A 14,912-nucleotide genomic window follows, 5' to 3' on the forward strand; every position below is an offset into this window, starting at 1 on the left:
ATTAGCAAAACAATGGCCCATCTAGTTATGTTAGGTCTTCGTAGTAAATACATTAACAATTTAACATACATACGTGACATTCATTTGTTTTATGAACTAACTTAATTATTTAATTGAACATTTTCAACAGTTTCACTGCAAAAACCTTTGTACAAGAATAAACGACTTCAAAAAACATTTAAAAGCAACAAAAAGTCTATTAGGCAGTACATCGGTCTAGAATTCGGTCTTGAGGATATAGATATGTTTATTTCGACACCGACTTCAAGACGGATGCAATTAAGAGATTTTTAGTGTTTTTAGAAGTCGGTTTCTTCTTTTTTAGGAAGTCGGTTAAAAACAATATCAATAGAAAACAATTGTAAAAAAACAAATACAAAAATTGTATTGGAACATCTAGAAAATTCTAGCGCCTTAACAAAATATAAGGCAACGTGAAACAGCGGCGTCCGTTCAGATTGCTACGAACGGAGTGCCAGGCGCTTCCAATTGCTTTCCACTATGACGCTGCATGCAAATAGAACTGGTAAAGCCTTTGAGTGTTTAGATATAAACGAATACCGGATGTTTAATTAAACTGACCAACAGTAATCAGCCGATTAAATTATACCTTGTCATTTTTCATACCTACATGGGCTATGTACACACAGTTGTTTGACTTATGATTAGATCTCATGGTGGTCTAATGCTTGCCGAATATCAGATACTCTGTCATACCAAAATGAGCCTTTTCTTCTTTGAATAATGGAGTGACCAAATTGTAAATCTCTTCAACAGAATACAAACATTTTAGATCTTCCAAAACCTGGTCGAACAGTATAGAAGGAGACCATCAAAGTAGCCAAGTAATCCTTCAAAGGAAGGTCTAAGTACATACATAGGTAGTATACTCTATGTTACGTTTTGTGCCGGCATCAAGAATGGTTCTTAAAGGTTATTTTTAGATCCAAAAGCGACCCAATAAAAAACTGTCCAAAATATGAGGTAATTGAATAAAATAATCATAAACTAAAATCATTCAATCATAAGTTAAAAATTATAGAAATAAACTGAAATCATTACTTTGAGGTCTACCAAAGTAAAAACTACCTAGAGAAAAATTTTTTGCAAAAAAAAGAAAAATTTCATTTGACCTGATCTACTTTCATGTTACAAACTTTAACATTAAAATACATTTTAAAACTTAAATCAGGATTTTCGGAATCCATTAACGCGGGCTCCACTGCGGTACATTCGGGATGCGCAGAAACAAAAAGGGTTTACTCGGTTTACTCCAGCAGCCAGTCGTAAACCGGTCCTCATATAGTGAGCCCATAATATTAAGTGCTGAACAGAGCATTTGACTAACCGGAATCGCCATGAGCAAAAAAATTGCTCTTCGAAAAAACTGCCCATATAATGATGTTGATGATTACTCCAAACCGTTCTCGGCCACGGCCACTGCTTCGACTCCGCAGTGATAATTGTCGCTGGTGTCCCATCTTTTATGAGAAGTTCCGGGCACAATTGCGAGCATGTGAGCATACTTTCATTATAATTTTGTCAGTATACAAACACAGCAATATATGATAGCTCACTCAAACATCTTGCGATGCCATCTTTACGCACGGACACCGTAAAACTGACCACCACAAACCTAATCTCGATGCACACATGTAAACATAAGCTTGAGGCGGTGGTCTCGTACCTTTGGTCTACTAAAGCGATGGCGCCTCCAGTTGGTTGAATTATCTAAGGTGTTAAGTATGATGAAAGGTTGGCAGTTTGAAAGACAGATGCGGGTGAAGGGGTGAATGAACTAGTTTATAGCATCGTTTCTTTCCTTACCTCAATTTGGGATCATGGTGTCTTAAAATGTATGCATATGTTCGAAGACATAGTTCAGTTAAGGTTCAGGCGAAAATAAAAATATTCCAACAGTTTTGTTTTTAGGACCCTACAATAGCGGAAAAATATCAGTATTTTTGTACGAGCCAGTCTCAGAAACGTCTGTGCCTATTTAGTCGAAGCTCTAACTAGCAGACAGCTGATCTAAAAGAGTGTCCAGGGCTACTTTTACAGCTATGGAAATTATTTCCGGTATTTCCGTATGGGCTTGATGAAAACCTGGAGAAACACGTTTTATTTCCATAACATTAAAATTCAGGCTCTTAATAAATGGTAGCCAGGTTTGAAGTGACCACCCTTTAACTGAAAGCCGGCAAAGCTCCACCATTTCTTCAATACAGCTTGTTCCGAAGCTTTCATAGCTTTGTCAATTTTCAAAGATAGCAAAGACAACAGACAGAACTTTATAGTCAACGTCACTCACAGAGAACAGACCATTTGATTGAAAGGCCTTTTGTTGTTCTGCTATGCCTATTTGACTATTGGTGTCAAACAGCATTGCTGAGTCCAATTTTGCATAGAAAACTGGTGGCCTTATCTATTTATCTCACTGTATAAAATACAAACGTTTTTGAGTAAGTTTGTTACCTACTTCCACTACTACATTGTTCTTCACGTCAAAACAACGGATTTTGATGAAACTTCGCAGTGATAATTGCCTACCTACTCGTAGCTTTAACATCAAAATACAAGATACTTTATTTGTATAAACATGGGTGTACATAGAATTGCATCAGGCTACTTTTACCTTTCACCGTGGGAAGCTGCTTAGGTACCTTTTTTTATTTCTACTTAAACTCTCCCTCTAAAATTAGTTCATAATCCAAAGTCTGACAAAAATACTGAATTGAAAAAAATACTATTTTTCTTTATAACTCAATTAACAAAACTCTTATGACGTAACTCTAATTAGTTTTTTATACGTTTGTGTCATGTTTCATCTCGTAAATTATCAACAGTGGGCTACTAACGATATATTGTGTTGTTCTCGTATTCAGTTCAGTTAGAACCATCGACCGTGATCCATGTTGTGTGATGAGTAATGCTGATGACTTGTCAAATAATAAGAAAAATAAACCTTACGTGATTATTAATTGTGTTCAAAATTAAGTGATTCATTTGTGTGTGTGTTAAATAGTATAAGGTAAATTGATCTTAAAAAATATTGTATAATTCAATTTTGTTTATTTTTCTGGAACTTAGATGATGCTAGTTTGCCGGTATTATTTGGTATCATATTATCTTAAGACATAACATATAGACTTCGGCTTTTTTGAATTAAATAATTAACAAAGTTTACCTTTTCAAACTTATGAGCAGAAATCTGTATTTATTTTTCACAATCCTTTCCTGAAACAAAATACATGAATGTATCAAATAAATATTATTTCTGAGGATAAAGGTCAAATGTATTATAGGAACAGTATCGCCTCGCTGGGCAATTGGTCGAAATAATTCGAGCCTATATTTTTCTATTTCAAAGCGTTACAATGTAAATGGTATTATATATGTCAAATAATGTTGTTAAAACACCATCAAATAATTTGTAGATGATTTTATCCTACCCTCGTAATCGTATCATTGTTTATTTCAACAGTTTCAAACGTAACTTACCTTTTAAGCTTAGCATCGTGTACCAGGTCAAATTATCTTGTACGTACCAATGAACTTCATTCGTTCAAAAAATGCCGTACCAAAGTAGGTTCTATTTATGTAACAACAATTGTGATAATTTATAATTGTTACATTTGTTTCCTTGTAATCAATCAAGGAAAATTTAAGACTATTTAAATTTAAGCAGGTTCTTATTACATTTAAAACATTGGCTTCTTATACATCTCAATGCTAATATTATGCTTACAAATAATTGCTTATTTATAAAACCAAGTATGTAGGTGATGTAAGTACATACTTGAATGATTTGTAATGATGACTATGAAATTATAAAACATTTAAGGTCTAAAATAGCAAATGTTTGCAACAAAATATTATTACTATACTATATCACCATAGTTAACTGTGGTCTTTCTCTACTGAATATTATGATCGCCGAAAAGTTTGTTTTTGTTTGAAGGTAATAAAATAATCATACTATATTTTCAGATGTCGCACAAAACAGCAGGCTTATTTCTGCTAAGTTTGTGGTTTCAAGCGAGGCTTTGAGGATTTTAGTATGCTTTCCCATGACATCCAAGAGTCACAGCATATTAGGTCATGGATACGCCAACAGACTGCTAGAAGCTGGACATGAGGTAATTTAGGTCTACAGTTCGTCACATAACTTTACACCTCTGAACTTAGTGACTTTACTATAGTCCAAATGTGAAAACAATACACTGCGACGCAAGCACAAGATATCAAATGGCATACTTCAGAGAGGCAAAGTTATTTGAAGACCTGTCTGGTGAACATTAAATTATTACGTTTTTATATACTCAGCTGAAAGTTTTATGTTCCTGTTATATTCTACGAACTCATTACCTACATGCCATTTGTATTTTTCCAGGTTGTCCACATAACATCATATCCAAGTAAGAAGATAGTTCAAAACTTAACAGAAATTGACGTCTCATATTTGCAAGATTTTTAAGGAACAAACCTGAATGGTAAGTTAACTACACTGTAGAAAAGAATGCCACCAATGAAAAACTTCAAAATGTATGAAAATACATCTATTTAATAGTGGAATTTTTGCCCTAATCTCCTTTATGTCATCCTGATGCAGGCATACTATCTTTGTGGAAAAATATATCTTATCAAAACAAATCAGATTTACTACGATGTGATTATTTATAATGCTCGTTAATATGATTATGTCCATTTTAATCATTGTTGCATAATATGACTAGGTTCCACCGGCGTCTTAATGCAGCTAATTTCCAGTTTATATTGGTAAAATTACAACATCTTGTAATTTAGTAAAATTGCTACTTGAACTTAAGACTGGGATGGTTGGCACTCACGAGGGAACCTACCTTAATAACGTGGCAATAGGTGAACCATTTTGAGATGATGATAATAATGACCAAATGGTTCCAATGTCCTTCTGGTTGAATATGATTTATAATTAGAATTTTGAGGAATCTGTGTTCTTCTTCTACTTCGTTTTACAATTAAGAACTTTTGACTGACCCAAATGTCGTCAATTATTGAGTGATCCTAAAGAAAAGTTTGATGCTGTTGTCTTAGAATGGTTCTTCACAGAAATAACTGTTGGGTAAGGAAAAACAACTTTTAAATAAAATAAGTTTGAACGCAAAGATCGCTTGTAACATGACTTGCACAAAATGGCCAAATGGGACTTTGTACAAAGTCCTAAAACAATTGCTTTTATGTCGAGCTTCAAACAAAACAGTGACCTTGAATTAGAAATGAATGTTCAATCATAGTGTCAGGAATGTTCTCGATAACAGCGTATCCTCGTGCGTTTTCTTAGGTACTCGCACACTGCACTCTTTTAGTTATTATGAAAGTGAACGGTAGTGGCCACATTACTAAGATCAGGGATTTAGCAGGAAGACCCATGTTATTTCTTTTGATCACATCACATCGGATCAACTCTCCACCAAGCGTTTATTTGGCTCTTAAATATACTTATTTTTACGCTCCTAGATAATATCTTCGTTGTTCCATCAATTTATATATTACGTTTTTATTGTTATTCAATTGTTTACAGAATTCCAGCTCTACTCGAATGTCCCCTAATTTGGGCATGTTCTACGGAACCACATTGGCAAGCATTAAGGCTGATAGACGAGATCTCTACCCAGCTTATACTTTGGACCTGTTCTCACATAACAGAATTCCACTGACTTTCTGGCAGAGGGCTGAAGGACTTTGGAAGGTGGTCAAAAGAAATGTGCAGTTGATTTTAAAAATAATTTCCAAGAGTATGTAAATTTCTTTTCGTCGTAGAATTTCTGTTGATCATGCTACATTTAAACTGATGATTTTGTAAACTTTAATATTTTTATAATGTGTCTAATCATTCAAATGTTAGTAATGAATACTTTATTACATCAATAATTAGTGATAACACTCTTATTAAATATAATAATGACTCAAGAAAGACTTATTATTTTGAGCAGTGGCATGTTATCAATGCAATTTAGAAAGAAATAAGTCATGATGACTTTTAATTTATTCATAATTATTATTATCAATGTTTGAACATCTTTTAATTGCAAATACACTATACATAGCAATACCTACGAATAATTTTCCAACAGCCATATTGATTGAAGAACTCGTTAGATCTTTTCACTATGATCCTTTTCTTCCAGAGCAATCTACTATCCATTTGAAAAGTGGGCTTACAACAGTATCTACCCCGAGATAGCTGCCAAACGAGGAGTAACTATGCCTTCATACGAAGAAGCTATGTACAACGGATCCTTCATGTTACTGAATGCCCACCCATCCATCGGAGGATCGATGAAACTGCCTCAAAATGCGGCTAACATTGCAGGATACCACATCGAAACGACGAAACCTTTGCCAAAGTCCCATGTTTTGCTGGTAAAAGTAATATGCGCTTATAAAAAAAAATGGTAATAAAGACATCTTAATAAAACACGATAATAAAAATGAAGCAGCCTTTTAAATATATTTAAAGAAGGATTGACATTATCGATAAGTACTGCACTGAATTTAAATTAAACGACAATATCGTGGCCTTTTTATCAAAATCACAAGCGAAAGCGTCGCATGGAGGCGTAATATTTTTGGGCGATTATCTCGAGGCGACAGACATTATCCAGTGCGGCACACGCCTAAACCTTACCGACGCTGTTAATACGTAATCACGCCAATTCCCTTAGGTAAAATAAAATCTGAGCGCTTGAACTGGGCCATAAAGCAACGCGGACGGAATTTATTCTCTAATCTTTGCACCCGCTCAAAGGACTTACGTACAACAATAGGGAATCAAGCGGCACGCTGTTCTTGTATTTTTATCCAGCTATAATCTTATACTGCGGAATTGCTTGGTTTAACTTCGTTTGCTTACTGCAGCGAAACTAAGTTGCTTGCTTGGCACGTGCTAAACGTTTAGTCTGTTGCCCCAAATATTTGCAGGAAATCTTTGGAGATCACAGCTGTTTCATTTCGGTGTGCTGGAAACTTGTAATAGTCAAAACGTGTTTATTTATAATACTCACATCTTTTAACACCTAGTACCTAAACCTACCTTCTATTAATGTTAACCTTCAAACATGACTCTCAGACAAATGATTGATATGAAAATGCCATTCACCTATCAAATTCCACTGCCAAATATATTAGTTTTGGCCGGTATCTTTTCTAATCATCATTCGGGGCTTTTTATCTTTTCATTATGATTTCAGGATCTCCAAAAACTGATGGATGAAGCTAAACACGGCGTGATTTACTTCAGCATGGGTTCTATAGTTAGAGCGATGGTATGTCGGAGGAAATGAAGAAATCTTTACTGGACATTCAGCAAATATGAACAAACTGTCATTTAAGTTTGATCTGACTGATGTACCAAAATGTAAAACTAGTCAAAGGTAACCACAGCCAAGTATTTTGGGTAAGCTGGTAATTTGGAGGACCTGATTGTACTTCATACTAAAATTTTCAAAATGTAATGAGGTCACATTACAATACGCAATTTGATTCTAATTGATCAAATTGTGATTGAAATCTTTCTTACGATTGTAATTTGGGTCACGAACTTTTCTAGTTAATTACGAAAACAAATAAAATCCCTTTTATTGGTGCTCTTCTAGTAGTCTATAAGGGCTACATTCAATTCTGACCTAGTCTACACATATTATTGATGAGGACTTCGACTTAACTTGAATATCCACTGATTGCCATTGCTTTTCACATTCCAGCTCATCCCAACCTAAAACTCTTCATCACACATGGTGGTCAGCTTTACCTCAACGGTCCAGTCGGATGCCTCTGGTCGGTCTACCGGTAATGGCTACATAGATAACTCTACGTATAAAAGGGCTTTGGTTCAATCATCTGGCTGAAAATGGAATCAGGCGCTCGCACTAAACACGCGCTTTCAATATTTAAAAACAAACATATTTGATATTTTATATTTAAAATAAGTAAATGAATTCTTCCGCATTTGTCTATAGCGACGTGTTTTAAAATGAAGCTTCTTGTGTTATTTTCACGTTTTTAACTGGGTAGTGTAGAATCGTTGAAATATTAGTATAAAATCATATGCCGGTTAAAAGTTTAATATACATGAACCTGGGTTGTCAGACATCTGCTGAATGCTGGACACGAGGTACCAACTTACCAAACAACAAATATAAACATTAACTAGAAAAATAATAACAATTCAAAATAGCTTTTACGACATACAAATAAGCCATGATAAAAAAACATACTAACTGATAAAGCTTAATTTGCTTACAAACACTAATCGCATGCTAAACGTTATCACGTTTTTCGGTCAATTACGATTGAAGCGTATGTGGCATTACGCTATTTTTCTTTGAAATGAAACATTTTATCCTTTTCTCATTCAAATAATGAATCATTTTGTTGCAACTGATTTACGATTGCAATATGATTGTAGAGCAAACTACCGTATAGACCAAAATCACCAAAATAGCAGACCAACCGCAAACCAATCGAATGTCTTGGAATACGATTGAATCTCATATCAGTAGCAGAATGTAAATATGGTTAAAACTGCTATTGCGATCATATTGATTCAATTTCTATTCGATTTTGACGTAAAGTTGGAGAATCGGGCCCCTGATGACTCGTAACGACTGCCAAACATGGTTCACATGACAGCCGCCACCTTCAGTTTAATAGCCCGCATCCTTCGACTGATATAATACTATATTTATATCAGTAGTACTTCCATAAAATAGATTCATAGTACGTTGAAGTTAGTCTCATAGAAGGTCAAGTCTAACATTATAATATTATTTTATCATACGTATGTCTGTTGTTTGAGTTCGTCTATAATAGACAAACCTGTAAAACGAGGAAACCATAGGTATAAATTACATTATATAATCTAAAGAACGTAGCAGACAACGCAATTATCTCGTTTGTAGTACATTTATAGCATGTACTTAGATAAATCGAATTTTGCTGTCTACATACTCATTTGCATAACTTGACCCTACTTTGTGGATGAGGCATTATTTTGCTTATTATCTGTGACAACAGGTTTTATTTACTAGTTATATTATTGAATTCATATATGTCGCAGGGATATGATAAAACAGGGGATTTGATCAATTCCCTAAGGGATTTGACAAATCACGGAATATGTTAAAATAACAACACGATTTTATCTTTTTCCTAAACAAATCTAGTGAATTGAACAAATCCTAAACTGGTTCAGTGAAATGACAAAAATAATTTTGCTTTGATATTTTAAATTTAATGGGTAAGATATACCTACATAATTATGATAATCAGGTGTGTGCAATACAAGGAAATATTGATATAAAAATCACAATTACTCAGAACAATATTAAAAAAGATGAACAAATTTTCTTTAAAAATATTTTAGTTGCGTATGATGTGCCTATTTTAATAATCATTTATTAAACATGTAGCTGATTTGTGGCATCGTGAATTACATAAAGCATTATTTTTCTTACAGGCACGTCTATTCGTTTTGCATCCTGCGTGACAGACACCTAGGCTTCCTAGTGTTTGCAAGCATCGACACAAATAAGAACTGACATGTTTTTGTCATTTCACTGAACCAGTTTAGGGATTTGTTCAATTCACTAGATTTGTTTAGGGAAAAGATAAAATCGTGTTGTTATTTTAACATCCTTCGTGATTTGATCAAATCCCTTAGGAATTGATCAAATTCCGTTTTATCATATCCCTGCGACATATATACAAAAACTGTGCTTTTACAAATATATTAAAAATATGATATATTTTAGTATTTTTTTATAGAATTCTTAAAACCTAAGGAGAAGTATAAAAAAAATATGAAAATATATACGGGAAACTATAAATAAAGCGTCTTATTTATGTAGAGGTTAAATGATATTGCTAATTTTATTTTTCTGCTTTCAGGTGACATACGTAACTGTGTATCCTCTGAAGAATCCGCCAACTAAAAACTTTAGACAAATTGACATCAGAAAATGTCGAGCTCGTTTGCAAGTACGTTATTAGAATACAAATATTTATAAGAATTTTAATCATTTTAAAAATCTCCTTAAATAGAGAAACATAATTTCAACAAAATTTGCTGAACGAACTTGAAAAGTATATTTTTCGCTCAAAATAAACATATTTATAGTATGGATTAGCAACATTTTATCCGATTGCAAGAAGTTCTCGTGGGATCGTCCTCGAATCTACTACTTTAACTTTGACAAATATAATTGCAGATGATGAAACTCTTACAATGGGATACGTCCTAGAACATCAAATTAGAAGAACGGAACTTAAAGATCCAAGTGTTCTACAGGAAATGCTCGTCAGACCTTCCAGAATGAAAACTTGAAGAAGCTCATACAAGACCCCAACGAACACTTTGACGTTGTTGTCAGTGATTTGCTTGAGTCTGAAATATAAGCTGGGTAAGTAACAAAAAGTATTACGATGACCACAATTAATGTCTTCTTCCTCCGAGCCTTTTCCCAACCATGTTGGGGTCGGCTTCAGTCTAACCGGATTCAGCTGAGTTCCAGTGCTTTACAAGAAGCGACTGCCTATCTGACCTCCTCAACCCAGTTACCCGGCAACCCGATACCCCTTGGTTAGACTGGCGTCAGACTTACTGGCTTCTGACACCCGTAACGACTGCCAAGGATGTTCAAGACAGCGGGACCTACAGTTTAACGTGCCATCCGAAACACAGTCAATGGTGTCTAAGATATACTTAGAAAGTACATACAAACTTAGAAAAGTTGCATTGGTACTTGCCTGACCTGGGATCGAACCCGCGCCCTCACACTTGAGAGGTTGGTCCTTTACCCACTAGGCCACAATTAATGTCATGAATTGAAAATGCGTCTATTTGCCGTAAGGAAAATCTTAGAAACTCAAGTTGAAAAAAAATATTAAAATTACGAAAGTTTCAAGTTTCAAAAATAACCAAAGGACAACCTTTGGTCCAGCAATATCCATTCAGTTGGCTATGGTATTTTATAAAGAACTCTGATTGTTATAAAAATCTATAATAATGTTACCTCTTTATATTTGATTAGCAGTGCTATACGATTGCCCAATGATTTGGCTGTATTCTATGGGAGCTCACTGGCAGGTGCTAAGACTGATCGACCATGGAACGAACCCTGCTTTCACTCCAGACTACTTGTCTACAAACGACCTTCCCCTGTCTTTGTTCGAGAGAGTAGAAGAGTTGTGGGCAAGGATCAGGTGGCAATTCCTTAAGGTAAGTATTACATGATACTTTATGATGATTACATGATATGGACAGGTTTCAAGACTGATGCAGAATTTACTTTTAATGTTGGTTTAATATAATGAATATGGTTTTCTAATGCCCCTAATTATGATAAAATCATTCGAACTTGATTCTCAATTACCAGATTCATCACAGAACCAGAGGAGCAGGCATTTCGAAGAAACCTTTGGACCACTACTAGCCCAGCGTGGTAGAACACTGCCAGATTACGAAGAAGTTATGTACAATGCCTCTTTGATTTTCGCCAATGAACACCATGCAATCAGAACAGGCCAGCTCTCCTGAAAACTTTAAGTACATGGTGGTTTCCATATTGAAGATCCTGTGCAACCACTGCCAAAGGTAAAACAATCTAATTCACAAAGAATTAAAATTCATATGGCCTTACTACAAAACTTAAATGTATGTTTTACACTTGTCTAAAAATTGTGGCTGCAAAATGAACAACGTCATAATCTGTCATTTTTAGACAAGTCTTAAACGATGTTTAAAAATGTTTGTGGTAAGACGGCTTGTCTTTAAATGATACGGAAATAAACTACAAGATATCAATGTGATAATTAAGCTTCCTGAATTTATTTTTATTATCAGGGACGATAGTAAATAGGTTTTGATGTTTTGAAATAGACAGATAAAAACTTCAACAACAATATCACGCGCCTTACTTAATTACATTGTTATATGTTGCTCTTCTTCAATAAGCCGCTAACCCTACTGATTACGACAGTTTTTGTTTACAATTCTTACCGTGTTGTAATTTTTCTTATCTTTCCTGTTTTACTTTGTCAGACATCACATTTTTCTGTTCTTCATATTTTTATAAGTCGTTTTAATCAAAGAAGTCAATCACTCATCTATTTCAAATTGATATCATGCCTTTTTCGTTAGCCCTGAGCGAGGGCCGTATTGCGCTTTAAGACGCATAATTTTCCCCTTCTATTATTATTTCTGTATAATGTGCCTAATTTTAAGTGCGTGTATGCTTGTTGCGCAATAAAATTTATTTTCTTTCTTTCTTTTCTAGATTATTCGCTCTCCTTCTTCATATAATAACTAAGGTTCAAATTCTTTTAGCATTTCCAGGACCTCATAAGAATTCTAAACATGGCGTAATATACTTCAGCATGGGGTCGTTTTTGAAAAGTAATTCTTTACAAAAATTAGTTCAGGAACTCCTGAACATGTTTGGACAACTTAAACAGACCGTTATTTGGAAATTCGAAACTAACTTGCCAGATGTACCGAAGAACGTACACATTGTGCACTGGGCTCCACAACCTAGTATTTTAGGTAAAGATTAAATTGCTTTTACTTTTTATCTAAAACGCATATAGTTACACCTACGACAAAGATGATGAGTGATAATCATTAAGGTGATCACGCACTCAAAGAGAAGGTATTTATTTAATCGGCCAAGTTTAGTACTGTATAACTAAAAGCAGATAAGATTATTTTACAATAGCCATTACATCATACAGGTTCTTCCAATGATACTAATCTTGCAATACCTCTTTCAGCTCATCCAAATGTTAAGATCTTCATCACACACGGAGGCCTGTCCTCAATGGAAGCCATCCATTTCGGGTACCAATCATAGGAGTGCCTGTGTTCTTTGATCAGTTCACAAACATTAACAAGGCAGTGATTAATGGTTACGCTTTGAGGGTCAACCTGAATTATGACCTGCCCAAGGGCCTTAGTGCTGCCATCGATGTTATGTTGAATGATGATCGGTAAGTTTCTGATATGGAACATCTTTTTGTCACAATGTAGTTTTGTGATCGATCGAAATCGACCGAAAATCGATCTCAGTGGCGTGCACTTGGAGGCCTATGTCCAGCAGTGGACTGCGATAGGCTGATGATGTTGATGATGATGATGATGTAGTTTTGTGAATAAAAGGATGTGAATGTAAGTATGTCGGAGAGAGGAATAGAAGCTGTAACACTGGCTAAACGATACTGTTAGAATCGCTTTAATAATCGTTTGCCTTGCTTTCTGCCAACTATCTTGTCTTGGAATCTAACGAGCAGCAGTTTGACATGGAACGGCTGCCTACCTAACCTCCTAAACCCCTAGGCTCCTGTAGATATCAAAATACTTTTCATCGATATGTGTATTCCATTTCTAATGAGGACAATCTCTTTTGCAGGTACTCCAAAAAAGTGAAAGAAATGTCTGCAATTTACCACGACAGTTTAACAAAACCTGGTGATGAGATCGTGCACTGGGTTGAGCACGTGGTGCGCACGCGTGGCGCTCGTCACCTCCGCTCTCCTGCTTTCAATGTACCATTGTACCAACGACTGTACCTAGATGTGCTAGCGATAATATTGGCTGTTGTGTATCTGGTCAAGTATATCATTGCCAGTTTTGACACAAAGAAAGCTAAGAAACAGTCTCAGAAGAAAAATTAGAGTAAATTATTAAATAGTTAGTAGCTTTAAGTTTAGTAATTAGGTACATATTGAAGAAGAAATCACAATTAGGTAATGCTAACTAGAACTTTAAAGATTACAGTGACGTAATACTAAACAGCAAAATGTAAGATCATCGTGATATTTAAATGCAAATTAAAGATAAAATGACAATTTAAAAGATGATAAAATCCACACTGTGCGCTTGAAGTCTGAATTGAGTTTGATATATAAAAGTTTTAATTTAAGTTGATTTTCAATTATTTTTACCCCTTCCTAATCTTACTTAAACTTGATAGTGAAATTACGATTAGGAGAAAAGGATGATTATTATTGTTTGTCTCTCTTTGTTAAGTTCTTCTTCGCTTCATTTGAGTTTGTACTGAGTTTAAATCGGATCGCTCTGAAAAACACTTTCAGTGTTAGCCCTTTATTGAGAAAGGCGTGAAGTAGCGTAGAAAAGTTCCACGGGACGAGGGTTTAACCGATTTCCGAAGCTGGTTACGATCATATAATTATTTCATACGTAGTTCTAGATAAATTACCTAAAGAAAGGTATCAACCGCATTGTTTATCTTTTGTTTTGAAATGGCAATGCGTATGTGCAATGTTTGCTAAGACAAATTCAAAGGGGATATGGATTGCCAGCCGTCGATATATTTTGAAACTATATAGTAACTACCCGGTTTTACCCATCTCCTTGAAAATTCTATTCTTAATAATTAAAGGATCGATTTGAAAAATCTGCAAGTGTTCGGTAGTCCATTGATCGAGGAAGGTTAGTCTTATTTCTTATCGGGATACTTTGAGAAGCTCCTTCGAGACGCAAAACGTAGTATACATAGTACATAACTTGATACTTGTCATGTATAATTGAGTGTTATTGTGTACAATAAGAGGACCAGGCGTCATTATGAACACAAATGACGGACTGAAATGCAAGTCACTGTATGTAAGTACCTAGCCACTCTTTGTTTGAAGTCCCGACTTGTAGTAGGTATGAGGACAGATTACTTAATAGTTACTTCGTAAGTATGAGTAGGATGACATTACTTAATTAGTTAAACGATTTGGCTTTGGTATATTGTCTATTAGAATTGCCTGCTTTTAAAAGGTATGTGAATAACTATAGTGCTCAACTGCTGACTATAGGACTCTCCTATATTCGTCTCATAACCTGTCACCTGATAACCATTTTGTTG

At 34.9% G+C, this 14,912-nt stretch overlaps 1 pseudogene; it reads left to right on the forward strand.

Annotated features, from left to right (window-relative positions):
- Positions 1–3,572: 3,572 nt before the first annotated feature.
- On the forward strand, positions 3,573–13,958 carry LOC135118564 (UDP-glucosyltransferase 2-like; annotated as a pseudogene).
- The last annotated feature ends 954 nt before the right edge of the window (positions 13,959–14,912 follow it).

Source organism: Helicoverpa armigera, chromosome 23 (assembly GCF_030705265.1).
Source record: "Helicoverpa armigera isolate CAAS_96S chromosome 23, ASM3070526v1, whole genome shotgun sequence".
NCBI lineage: Eukaryota > Metazoa > Arthropoda > Insecta > Lepidoptera > Noctuidae > Helicoverpa > Helicoverpa armigera.